This window comes from Mchenga conophoros, linkage group LG23 (assembly GCF_057382185.1).
Source record: "Mchenga conophoros isolate Kocher_MC1m ecotype Shallow Benthic linkage group LG23, M_conophoros_male_GT1.1, whole genome shotgun sequence".
Taxonomy (NCBI): Eukaryota; Metazoa; Chordata; class Actinopteri; order Cichliformes; family Cichlidae; genus Mchenga; species Mchenga conophoros.
In genome coordinates, this window is record NC_140547.1 from 1,807,262 (window position 1) to 1,820,203 (window position 12,942).

Consider the following 12,942-nt stretch of genomic DNA (forward strand, 5'->3'; position numbering starts at 1 on the left):
GACTGTCACTATGACATCACCACGTTCTGTGACGTAACAGGGCTTTGGAGCGTGATGTCACGGGGGTGGGCGTGGAAAGGATTTTGGGGGTCTAAACAAAGCGTGTCTTTTTTTTAAAACTTTATTTAACAAACAATGAGTATACAACATACGAACAGATGAAGTATACAACAGAACATGAACACAAAAAGCCAAGGGTGAAAGAAAAAGGTAACAATTATAAGAATACACGCAAAAATTCACATACATATATTGTTGTGAGAGCCTTTTTGTTGGTGCAGTCTGATATTGATTGTATGTGCATGTGCACATCCTTAAAATAATGACAGAAATATGGTGTTTTGTTAGTAAACTTACATTTATGGATAAAAAATTTAGCTAAAAGTATTAAGAAATTTATCATAAAAAACATTTCTCATACTTCTTGGGGAACTTAAAGAAACAGAATAAAACATTTTCCCATCGTAAAGAAAACTCCCTTAAAATATGGACAATAACAAAGCTGCTAAATTCCTTCCAGAATCTCTGTGTAAAAGAACAGTACCAAAAAAGATGTGTCACCGTTTCTGGATGATCCCCACAGAAAGTACAATTAGTATTTATGTCCCTTTTAAATTTGACCATGTAGTGACTGGCTGGATAACATGTATGTCGAATTTTAAAAGAGACTTCTTTCACCTTATTTACAATCAAATATTTATGGGGGACCATCCAGACTGTCTTCCGCTTGATATCTGGAACACTGATTGGAAAATTATATAGTGCAATAAAGTCGTTGTAAGTAAGTAGTTGTCCCTCTTTACTAACCAGCTGAGCCACCAATAGGATCCCATTTTGGAGCCAAGTTTCCAGGAAAAGTGATTTATTTTTCTATAAAATATCTCTGTTGTTCCAGATAAGGTATTTGTGAGGTGAGAAGTTGTGTTTATAAATGAGGGTCCACGCTAAGAGGACCTGCTTATGGAAGGATGAAAGCTTTACAGGGACTTTCTCAACATTGTAATTACAATTTCAAATAAAAGTAAAGCCACCAAAACGAGAGAAAATGTGGTATGGTATAAAGTTCCAGATAGAGGTAGGGTTTTAAGAAAATGTTTGGCCCAATTAATTTTGAAAGTGTTATTTAAAGTAGAAAAGTCTAAGACGTTAAGCCCACCTGATTCGTACTTATTCATCACAACAGTTTTTCTAATATAGTGCGTACGGTTTTTCCATATAAAATTAAAGAGCATACGGTCAATATCTTTACTACTTTTCTTATCCAGATGTAAGGAGAGAGCAGCATATGTTCATCGGGATATCCCTTCAGCTTTAGTAATTAACACTCTACCTTTCAAAGACAAGTCCCTTGTTCCAAGATGGCGCCGCCGCGTATGGATGCCCCGGTGCTTCAGTGCGTTACTTCTGTTTTGTTTTTGTGCATAACTTCTGTGTCTGGGCACTCCTCTGGATATTCTTACACTAGAGAAGAGCTTCTTAACTACAGGACTACAACACCTGTGGATTTACTTCCAATATTTGTCGCATCTGCGGCAGATTTACTGCAGACTCTGATCAGGAAAGTGAGACGCCGAAAGCGAGGAAAGCGAGCCGGCGCACTCGTGCGTCTGAGGAGACGCGGACTGCGAACTGCTCTTCCTGGGATCTCCCTTTCCAACGTACGCTCACTCAGGAATGAGATGGACGAGCTGGCCCTGATGAGAAGCATGAACAGAGACGTTGCCTCCTCCTGTGTCTTGTGTTTTACGGAGTCGTGGCTCTGTGAGGACATCCCGGACAGCGCGCTCAAGCTGGAGGGCTTTCATCTGCTGCGCGCGGACCGGCAGGCCTCTCTCTCTGGTAAGACCACAGGTGGACGTGTCTGCTTCTACATTAATAGTGGCTGGTGCACAGATGTAACAGTGATTGCTCAGCACTGCTCTTCCTCTCTGGAATACCTTTTTATTCACTGCAAACCGTTTTATTCTCCGCGGGAGTTTGCTTCATTCATCTTGGCCGCTGTTTACATCCCGCCAGATGCGGATGCGCAGGCAGCTCAGTGCGCACTCGCGGAGCAGATACTGCACATGGAGCGGACATTCCCGGACTCTCTCATCATTGCTCTTGGGGACTTTTACAACACCCCCCTCCTCACCCCACACAAAAGAGGATTTCACACCACCTCCTCCCACCACAACCCTTCATATTCATGAAGCAGATGCGAGGAAGCAGTTTAAGAGTCTGAATGCTCGGAAAGCTCCCGGCCCAGACGGTGTGTCTCGTCTACTGGACGCAGCCGGAGGGTTCACTTGGTTGTTTGCTCTCAATAGAAGCTGAGCGCGTCTCCGTGTCTGTGCTGGTAAACGATACTGAGTCCCAGTGCTCAGTAAACTGTACACCTGACCGTTATTCTCCCACTGAATCCGGTGTGTCCACGGTCCAACACGTGCTCAACACGATGGTGCTGACCGGTGCCCAAACACACCAGAACACCAAATAAGTAAAATAACACAAACACGAACTTCTCCATGGCTCGTCGGGATGGCAACTGCTCCAAAAGTGACACATGAAATAGGCTGACATTTGAGTTTGACACGGGAGGTGAGGGGGTGTTTTGAATATGCTTGACTCCGTCACGAGGTTGCGCACAGCATCACCGGCAAGGGGGCTTGGTTTGAGAGGTTTTTGGCATCTGTGATGTGATTTACAACCATCCACCCATGTACAGCAAGAAGCCGCACTCACAACCGTGGGCATCAGCAAGTTGGTGAAATTTAAACAAAACAAAACAGCATTCCATCTGAAACTCTCTTATTGTACCCAAAATACAAATTTTAGTGATTACATGTGGCTTCATTAATTATGTTCAAACGGATGAATACTGTTAAAGATATTCTATTATCAAAGTACTCAGATGCAATGAAATATCACTCAGACACTTAGAGCAGTTTTAAACGTGCACGGGTGAGAGACTCAGGGAGAGACTCACACACCTCCTTGGTGCAGTCTGGCTTTATTTATACACATCATGAAGCATACAAAAAAGGAAATATCATCCTTATCTTGTCAAGAAAACAGGTGTGGTTTATCAAAAAACTTCGTGTTCTCTACAAGGTTGTTTCTTACTCGTGGGTGGCGGTTTCCTGCTAGTGTGAAGGCAAACAGTTTCCGTTATAAAGTAGGGAGCCAGCAATTAAAATATGCAGCTGGTTGAGTACAGAACAGAAATATAAACACTCTTAGCTGATTATTATATGAATAATAAAACCTTTAAAAGCAAAAATACTCTGACATTCCCTCCTGTTGTTTAGATTTCTCACATGACAGTACTGTTATTTTTGTCAGTTCATAACCTCTTGTCTAAACATTTTCAGTTTGAACGTCATAAAACAGTCCTGTGTTCAATTAAACTAAACATTACTGTATGGATCATCTTTCAAAATTTCTTCCATTTGAGACGTCATCACATAAGCATTGATAGAAGTTGTCACCATGTTTGATACCATTTTCTTCAGACAGGGTACTACACATGTTGTGAAAACACATAACAGTAAAAGCAAAAATGCTATTCCAACAAGTCCTTTAATCAGAAGGGACTTCCATGAACCACCTAGTAACCATGTCAACCAATCATCAGTGCTTGTGACATAGTCTTGTTGTTCAGCATCTTTAATCTTTCTCAAGGTGTTCAAAGCGTCGGTCATGTTTTGTGAGTGTATTTTGTCTGGGATGTATGTACAACATGTAGTGTCAAACAATACACACAAACCTCCTTTTTCAGCTAGAATCATGTCTAGTGCGACTCTGTGTTGCATCACTACAATGCGTATTGCGTCGATTTCTTCATTTTGCGCTTTGTTGATTTTCATTGAAGCATTTAGGAACAGTCCAAATCGATAGTCAAGTGTCTCGATCCTCAGCATGTTTTTCCCAACTCCTACCCAAGGGAACAAGGAGTGGAGGACTTTCTGACCATCAGTCCATAGTTTGAAGTTCTTGGGCACATCTGATCCATAGATTGAGTCATGTGGCATTACTTCAGTGACTTCAGCAACTTCACGTTTTGCTCTTGACGTGTGTGTCTCTGCTGTGATCTTGAAGGTGTGGTCTGAAATTAGTACTGGTGCACACAGACCGGTGGAGTTCGGTGGGAGCATGAAGTAGGTTTTAGGCCCGCAGGCCCAAGCGGCTCCCTAGACCCAGAAAGTTCCATTTTTGAAGGTGTGTATTCCTTTGGATTGGGTCAGGTCAAGTGTCTGTGTGCAGTTGCGGTTTCGTCCAAGTTTCCTGTTTCCATCGGAGAAGTTGAAACACATTGGGTGCTGTATGTCCGGCGGCAAAACTATGGCGAATGATTTGTTTTTTGTGTTGTTGGCTTTGACGTTTACCCAATGTTTTTCGTTGCAGGTGTAGTTCCAGTTCGTCAGATTGTAGGCACAAGGGGTTGTCTGTTCAATTAGGATACGTCGTTGTGAAAGTGGTTTCGTGACACGTTTGACGTCTGTGTCACTACACCATGGAATTAGGTCTTCTTTCTTTGTGCTTTGACCTTTTAGGGTCAGTCCTGTTGCCATCAAATCTCTGCGTGTGCAATTGCCAGTTGTTGCTTTGTTGAACACACACATCGCTTCGTCAAGTTCAGGTGCCTTTCCATATATTGTTGCGTGTACGGCTGTTGTTGGCATATGTGAACATACATAGCATTCCGTGCTGTTGTCGGTGCGTGTTCTATCATACACATATCTATACCACGCGTTGTTCATCCATGGGTGGTTATGGTCTTGGTTCAGGTCACGTAGATGCGAATTATCATGTGTCCATCCTTTTTTGCAGGTGGTGTTGTTTATTTCCTCTCATCTGGGTGAGTGTTAGTAGGCTCACTAGGAGCGCAATGCTGGCCACTAGGAGGACAAGTGTCTTCATGATGACCAGGCACACCTAGACTTCTGGTGAGTAGACTATTGGCGAGAAGTAAAAAAGGGCGGGATATACCCAATCAGCCCTTCCCTTCACCAATAGATCACCTAGAAGCCAGGGGAGCCGGCGTCTAAGCGTCTGGATTGTCACTCACTTTTTTACAGTGGCTGTGGTGGATCCAAGATGGTCTTTCTGCTATTTTGCAGGCGGTGGGTGTGGTAAGTAGGACTTGGTATGGGCCCTCCCACCTTGGTGAACTCCAATTCTTTCTCTGGAGTACTTTGATCAGGATCCAATCACCTGGTTGTAACCTGCAAGACACTGGAGAGAAATCACTCGGCAGTTGGTTGTTTAACACAATCTCTTTATTTTCAAACAGTTTAGTCATCCATTCTGCTAGGGTAGTTTCCCTTATTGATTTATTAATAGGTTCACTGGTAATTGGCAATGGAAACGCTCTCCCGTGGATGATTTCAAAAGGTGTAAGTTTCTGAGAACCTTGTGTTATTCTCATCCACATCTTTACTAGGCCTAGACATTCAGGCCATGGTCTTCCTGTTTCTTCCATGCATTTTCTTAATCTCTGTTTTATTGTGCCGTTAGTTCTTTCCACTAATCCTGCGCTTTGTGGGTGATATGCACAGTGATGTTTGATGCTAAATCCTAGAGCTTCAGAGACTTTGCTGATGATGTCATTAACAAAATGTGTTCCATTGTCTGACCTTATCAGACTGGGAATGCCATATGTGGGGATGAAGTGATTGCATAAACACTTTGCCACTGATATTGCATCTGCTCTTTTTTACTGGATAGATTTCTGGCCATTTTGAAAATACATCTATAATTACTAGAGCATATCTTGATGCTTGGCATTCGTTAAGTTCAATAAAATCCATGTGGGTTTCCTTGTGAGTTGTGTTGTTTTTTTTGTTTTTTGTTTTTTGACAGAATAGGCATGTTCTTACGAATTATTCGCTAAAGTTTCAAAATTTATAGTGTGTATTGCATTGTTTATCTATACTATATCTCCCTCCTGTTGACACAGGTGTTTACCTCATGTGTCACTACAACCGCTGTCCTGTGTAATGACTCTGTTAATATAGGTTTTCCATCACAGACCATTAAGTCATCTTTCAGTTTACTCCACATTTCAGCCACTTGTTTTGTTCAGTGATTGTTGCAGCTTGTTGTTCGGTTTTTAGTACATCAAGTGGTATTTGTAGGCAGTAGTTGGTTTCTAGTAGCTCTGCCGATTGTTTGCAGCCTGTTTTGCTGCTTGTTCTGCAAAATTATTTCCTTTTGTGACAATATAATTGTCTTTTTGATGTGCTCCACATGTGCACAGTGCCAATTGTTTTGGCAAGGTGATCACTTCCAGCAAGATTTTTTTTTCTTCTCTATAGATGGAACATTACATTCTCACTTGAGGCATTTTTAGATAATTTCTAGTTTTTCAAAGAATTCACACATCTCACACATCTTACATATTTTAAACAAGTATTGTCACGAATTTGTTTCCAAATCAACAAAATAAAATAATCAAACAAAACCGAAAACATACATGAGTCAGGACCCAAAAAGAAAAATGCTGCTACTGAAACAGAGCAGACATGTGAGGGAAAACTGAGCTCACAGACAGCTGCATGTGTTGGCTTTTATGCAGCTTCTGCTCTAAAAACAAATAAATAAAAAATAAAAGAAAATGTGTAACATGCTCATCAACTTAGCGGTGTCCACATATTTAATTCAGCTTCACAATCCTGTAACTTTAGCTGTTGTCTACAGGGTTTGGCTTATTAGTTGTTACTATAGATGTGCTCTATATCTCAGTAATATTTTATCCAGGTTTTCAAGCATGTCAAGTGCCTCTATGCACCTAAGTAGTTTAGATATTTCCTTTATTTTCTTCATCTCCTATGTCATTATACTGAGTTTGAGCAAACCTTAAGCTTGATGCAGACTACTTCATAACAATTGTCCATCTCACATCATACTGACTAGGTTACTTCTTATTATTATCATCTTTTTCTTTCCATATAATAACAACAGTATATTACAACATTTTATCAGTGTATATAAAAGTGTATATTACTATACTACTACTGAGCCAATTTAATAGTTGGGATCATCTTACTCAGCAAACAGATAACTTAGAATTCATCCAATCTGTACAAATTTGCTTCTTCTCTGAACAGGTTTGTGCCTACTTTTTAGACTGGTCTTCTGTTTGCCTCATCTCAGATCCAACCTTCGGTCACTTTCATTCTTTCTGTTGCATGTCTAACCAAGCAATTTATTATTATATATTTTATATTTTATTTTGTGTCCATCAAGGGCTTCGGGTGATCTGCAGCTTCACCTTTTCCCAAGCTGGAGACATTTACCTTTTCACACACTTTCCTTGGCTGACCAATGACACAGCCTTAATGTACCTTATGCATCTCTCTATTTTATTTAAAAGGTTTTCGTGTGAATTATTTCCTTTTATTTATTTTATACATTCTGGGCATGAACGTCTTGCCAACTATGTTTCATTGTTAATATAAGTTTACAGGTTGTTATCCTTCCTATTATTAGTTTCAATACATTAAAAATAAGTTCTAATGTAATTTTGTCTTTATTTATTTTATTTTTGTACTTCTTATATTTATATCTATTCGTTGAGGTCTGTTTCCAACCTTTTTAAACTACTTTGATCTCTAGTTTTCACTTAATAAGGGTTTTATCAGTCACTGCAGTTTGTCCGGCGCCTGGACATTTTTCTCTAGCCACTGCTCGTCAGCAGTGAGTTTTGTTGATTTATTACCCATTTTTCTTTCTTATTATTTTTATTAGCTCATAGATATATTTACGTTTACACACACACATACACACCCGTGGTGCTTTCTCTGGCACGAGGAATGGGAGAGGCTATTGACACGGCCTTCTACTTTCAAGCTAGCCTTGAAAGCGGTGTCAATTTTATGTGATGAAACACAACCTTTTCCCGTTCCACCAGAACTCGAGCAACCAACGGTAAACAATTCGGTGGAGTAGTTCAGCCTCCTTAATGTGCTGTAAAATCAACTTACTCCACCAACAAAACAGTAAAACAACAGATTATACGCGTAATGAGTTTTTTATTCTGGGCAACACTGTGTCTTTCTACATTGCTCCAAGCCCTCTTTCAGGCGAGCTGCTTCGTAACCTCTACGAGTCCTTTTTCAGACGAGAATGTTACTATCCTGTCGTATTTTGACATTAAACTTGCTCCGAGCCCTTTTTCAGGCGAGCTGTAACCTCTACCAGTCCTTTTTCAGACGAGAATGTTACTTAATTAATCTGTCATACATTGACGGGAAACTATTTAATGTACAGACCACAGGTTGCCTCAGTCGTTTTGCGCAAGATGTGAGTGAGTGCTAAATATTCACCTGAGTTATTGTGTGGTTGCTTTGGTTTCCTTCATCAACCCCTGAAGTCGTGGACCTCTTATAAGAACGCTGGCCAGAACCCGAACGTCACGTCTCTGGACTTTATCCTCTGCCTGGAGAGGAGTCGACAGCGTGGGCTTCTCACGACGTCAGGACTTGACGAAGGTCTCCTATTGGAGCATTGAAAAAATATCAATGTCCACTCCGGCTCGAAGGACCAATTAAATGTTAAAGATATTCTATTATCAAAGTACTCAGATGCAATGAAATATCACTCAGACACTTAGAGCAGTTTTAAACGTGCACGGGTGAGAGACTCAGGGAGAGACTCACACACCTCCTTGGTGCAGTCTGGCTTTATTTATACACATCATGAAGCATACAAAAAAGGAAATATCATCCTTATCTTGTCAAGAAAACAGGTGTGGTTTATCAAAAAACTTCGTGTTCTCTACAAGGTTGTTTCTTACTCGTGGGTGGCGGTTTCCTGCTAGTGTGAAGGCAAACAGTTTCCGTTATAAAGTAGGGAGCCAGCAATTAAAATATGCAGCTGGTTGAGTACAGAACAGAAATATAAACACTCTTAGCTGATTATTATATGAATAATAAAACCTTTAAAAGCAAAAATACTCTGACAAATACATAACGCAAGTAATAACTTTATGATCAGTCAGTGAATGAAGGAGCTCAAGAGTGCAAATATAGTTGCAATAAAGTGACAAATATGCCCTTTTATGTCAAACAAAGACCGAAATAAGTGGCATCAGTGTGAGGATGAGAATGAGCGATCCAACCTCACACTGCAGATATCAGGGCAAAGCACAGTGGGGGGGGTTGCAGTCTGCGCGCACAAGAGGGCTAACAACGCTGTGAGTGACGGAATCCACCCAAACTGAGGAACAGCTTGTTCCCCAGAGCTGAAGCCTGCACTGTTTGCACTATAATATAATATAATATAATATAATATAATATAATATAATATAATATAATTAGGGCTGTCAAATGATTAAAATTTTTAATCAGATTAATCACAGCCTAAAAATTAATTAATCATGATTAATCACAACTCGAAATATGACCAAAATGTGTGCAAACATACGGACAGATAGCGGATTTTTACACACTTGTTAGTGTTATTTAATGCTAAGACCACGCTGAGTGGCCTGCGTTCACTCAGCGTGGTCTGACGTAGGCTGGGTGTTGTGCTGGAAGCGAATTAATCACAGCCTAAAAATTTATTAATCGCAACTCGAAATATATGTGTATATGTGTGTATATATGTGTAAAAATCGGGACAGATAGTGGTTTTTAACACACTTGTTTGTTTTATTTATTATTAATTGTGAGTACAAGCAGTACAAGCAGAACAGGGCTTCAAATAATTGTGAGGGATTTTTACTGAATGTTTTCCACCCGTTTAAATCTAGCACATTGTTTTATCCATATACATCTTCAAGTTCACAGAACATAGGCCTAATTCAACAGGCAAAATGTGGAGGTAGGAGTGGCCAGGTATCTGCGAGCAAGGCGGGCCAGCTGGCTGTGGGCTCCTGCATGAGCTGCCCACCACTGTAAGGGACAGTCCTCTAAGGCAGTGCAGGGCTCTGCTCTGTAGCGCTGTATGGCTCTGTCCTGCTGTACCTCCTCCTCTGACTCAGAGTCAGAGTCCATCTGCAGCAGGCTCAGCCTCTTCTTGGCTGGACCTTCTTCTGCAGTGTGTGATCTTCTAGGAGAGTCTTCATGCAGCATGCCTGCCAGTGTGGTCCACACTGCTTCTCTGTCAGTCTTGGGCACACTGCGTAGGTCTTTAAAACGTGGGTCCAGTGCAGTTGCGATCTGGAGCCATGCATAGTTGGTATGTTCCTGGCGGGAAGCAAGGTCTTCCTTAAACTTCTCTTTAAACCTCACCACATATGCAGGGTCCTCATCAGTTACTTCCATGACACGGCGCAGGTGGCAGAAGGCTGGTAGAACTACAGAGCAGGAGACGTAGGCCTCTCCTCCCAGCAGTTCAGTCACATATCTGCAGTGGAATACACACACACACACACACACACACACACACACACACACACACACACACACACACACACACACACACACACACACACACAGAGAGAGAGAGATAAGACAGCAAATTAAAAAAAGCTTTTCAATACTAGGTAATATTAATAAAATATTTGATTTCATTTATTTTTTAAATAAGACATTTTCATAATAACAAAACTGATTTAAGATGTATGTTTGATACATTTAATCTAAACCTACAATTATGGTCACAATGACAGGCTCACCTGCAGGGCTCTAGAAGTGTCTCCAGTCTCTGGAGTTTGTCCCACTCTGGAGGCGTCAGGAGGACAAGTTTATGCTTTTGTTTATCCAGAGTCGCGGTTACTGCAGTTTGGTTGCGGATCAAGCGCTTCACCATCTCCAGCGTGGAGTTCCAGCGCGTAGGCACGTCCTGGGCCAACGGCTCCTGCTTGCGCCCCAGTGACACCTGCTCTGCGTTCAGCTCTGCTGTGTTTGCTGGGCTGTGCTTAAAATGGCCAACAATTTTGCGGCATTTGGCCAGCGCAGTGACAAAGCCACTGTCTGCGAGACTCACTGTGATGCATCTCTGTAGAATGTGCGCGGTACACGGCATGTGATTGAATGGCATGATGCGAGCCGCGGCGATCATATTGCGCGCACTGTCCGTGCCTACTGTTGTCACCTTCTCCTCAATTCTCCACCTGCGAGCAACAGTCTGGAACTGCTCTGCACAAGCCTCCGCAAAGTGCCGCTCTTCCGTTTTCATTATAGTCAGCGCAAAGGATGTCAGACCCCAGGCTTCAGTGATTAAATGCGCAGTAACTCCCAGGTAATTGTCATTACTCAATGATGTCCAGTGGTCTCCTGTCAGAGCCACGCATTCTGTGTGAACTAAAGCCTCTTCTTTTTTCTTTTTCTCCGTTTCATACAGTTCGTGGATTCGAATTGTTATTGTGCTTCTCGCTGGGGGCTTGTAGGACGCGTCCTGAGATGCAACCTTTAAAACATCCGCAAAGCCCTTGTCCTCCACAATGCTTAGCGGTCTGCAGTCCTTTGCTATCCATTTGGCTATATTGTCGGTCAGTTTGTCCAAAGAAGACTTACCGAGTGGCCTGCGTTCACTAAGAGTGGTCTGACGCAGGCCGGGTGAAGCTGCTGCCCCGACAAACGCGTGTTTGGCATTAAGGTGGTATTTTAAGGTCGAATTTGAACGGTGAAATTGAAACTCTTTACTACAGTGAGTGCAAATTACAACGCGTTTGTTTATTGTCCCATCTATGTTCTTCTTGTATTTAAATTCCCCATCCAGAAGGCCATCCGCTTCCTGCTTCTCCATTTTCAGTGGCGCGGTAAATAAATCAAGTGGAATTATGGGAGCGACTTATCTGCGTGTTGCGCTAAATAGTTAAATATTCTAACGTAATTAATTCCAAAATTTAATTATCGCAATTAACGCGTTAATTTCGACAGCTATAAATATAATATAATATAATATAATATAATATAATATAATATAATATAATATAATATATCATGTTGCTATTTAATGTTTTTTGTTCGTGTTGCAGCTGCTCTGTGAGCCAAGCTTTCGTTGTCTAAATTCAATGGCAATATATCTCTGCACCACACGATGGCGATAGATTCTCACAGACAGTCTGTGCTCTGCTTCCGCCACCAGTCATCTTTAAATCTTTTTTTTAATTCAATGAAACCTTTATTTAACTGTCCATCTCGCGGCATTACTTAAAAAAAAAATCATATTTAAATACAAAGAAGATTAAATACATGAACGACAGTAAATTGATAAAATAAGAGCAAATAAATATATTTACAAATGATAGCAACATCAATGGAATAAAAGCATGAACAGCAGCAGAAGGAGAAAGAGGCCTGTATCTACATTATTACTCTGGCAGCTCTCAGTCTCCATACAGACAGGACACGTTGCAGCGTAATTGCAGACAGGTGCGTGGGCCTGAGCTCCGCCCAGGCAGAATGACGAGTGGAAGAAAGCAGCAACACAATAAACATATGTAGCCTTGCGGAGCCGGCCGGGCAGACACCGAGACAGAGTGCAACGATTTTATACGTGACAACACACACAAAAAAACACACACAACAAAAATCAGAATGTGTTTGTGATTTGGATTTTTATTTAAAGGTGAAACCTTTTTTCTTTTCTTGTTTTGCCAGATTAGACATTTTGATTCATTTCATTTAGTTTTTTTGTTTTACTTTGATGCTATAATAGATGTTTTTAAAATGTAGTCATATTTAATACTATATTGCATCATGGCAAAACAACAGTCTCCTCAAGCTGCTTTATACTGTAAGGTAAAAACACTACAGTAAAAGCCAGAAAACCCCAACAATCCAATGATCCCCTTTGAGCAAGCACTGGGCGACAGTGGGGAGGAAAAACTCCCTTTAGGAAGAAACCTCCGGCAGAACCAGGCTCAAGAAGGGGCGGCCATCTGCTGCGACCGGTTGGGGGTGGGTGGGCAATCTCAGTCCACGAGGGCCGGTGTCCCTGCAGGTTTTAGATGTGTCCTCGAACCAACACAGCTGATTTAAACGGCTAAATTAGCTCCTCAACATGTCC

General features: G+C 41.4%; 1 long non-coding RNA gene across 1 annotated transcript; it reads right to left on the reverse strand.

Moving 5' to 3' along the window:
• Positions 1-2,923: 2,923 nt before the first annotated feature.
• Positions 2,924-8,940, reverse strand: LOC146546320 (uncharacterized). The gene is made up of 2 exons (XR_014890660.1): positions 8,310-8,940; positions 2,924-5,217 (listed from the first exon to the last, which is right to left on the reverse strand). It is a non-coding gene; the product is annotated as an uncharacterized LOC146546320 (long non-coding RNA).
• Between the last annotated feature and the right edge of the window lie 4,002 nt (positions 8,941-12,942).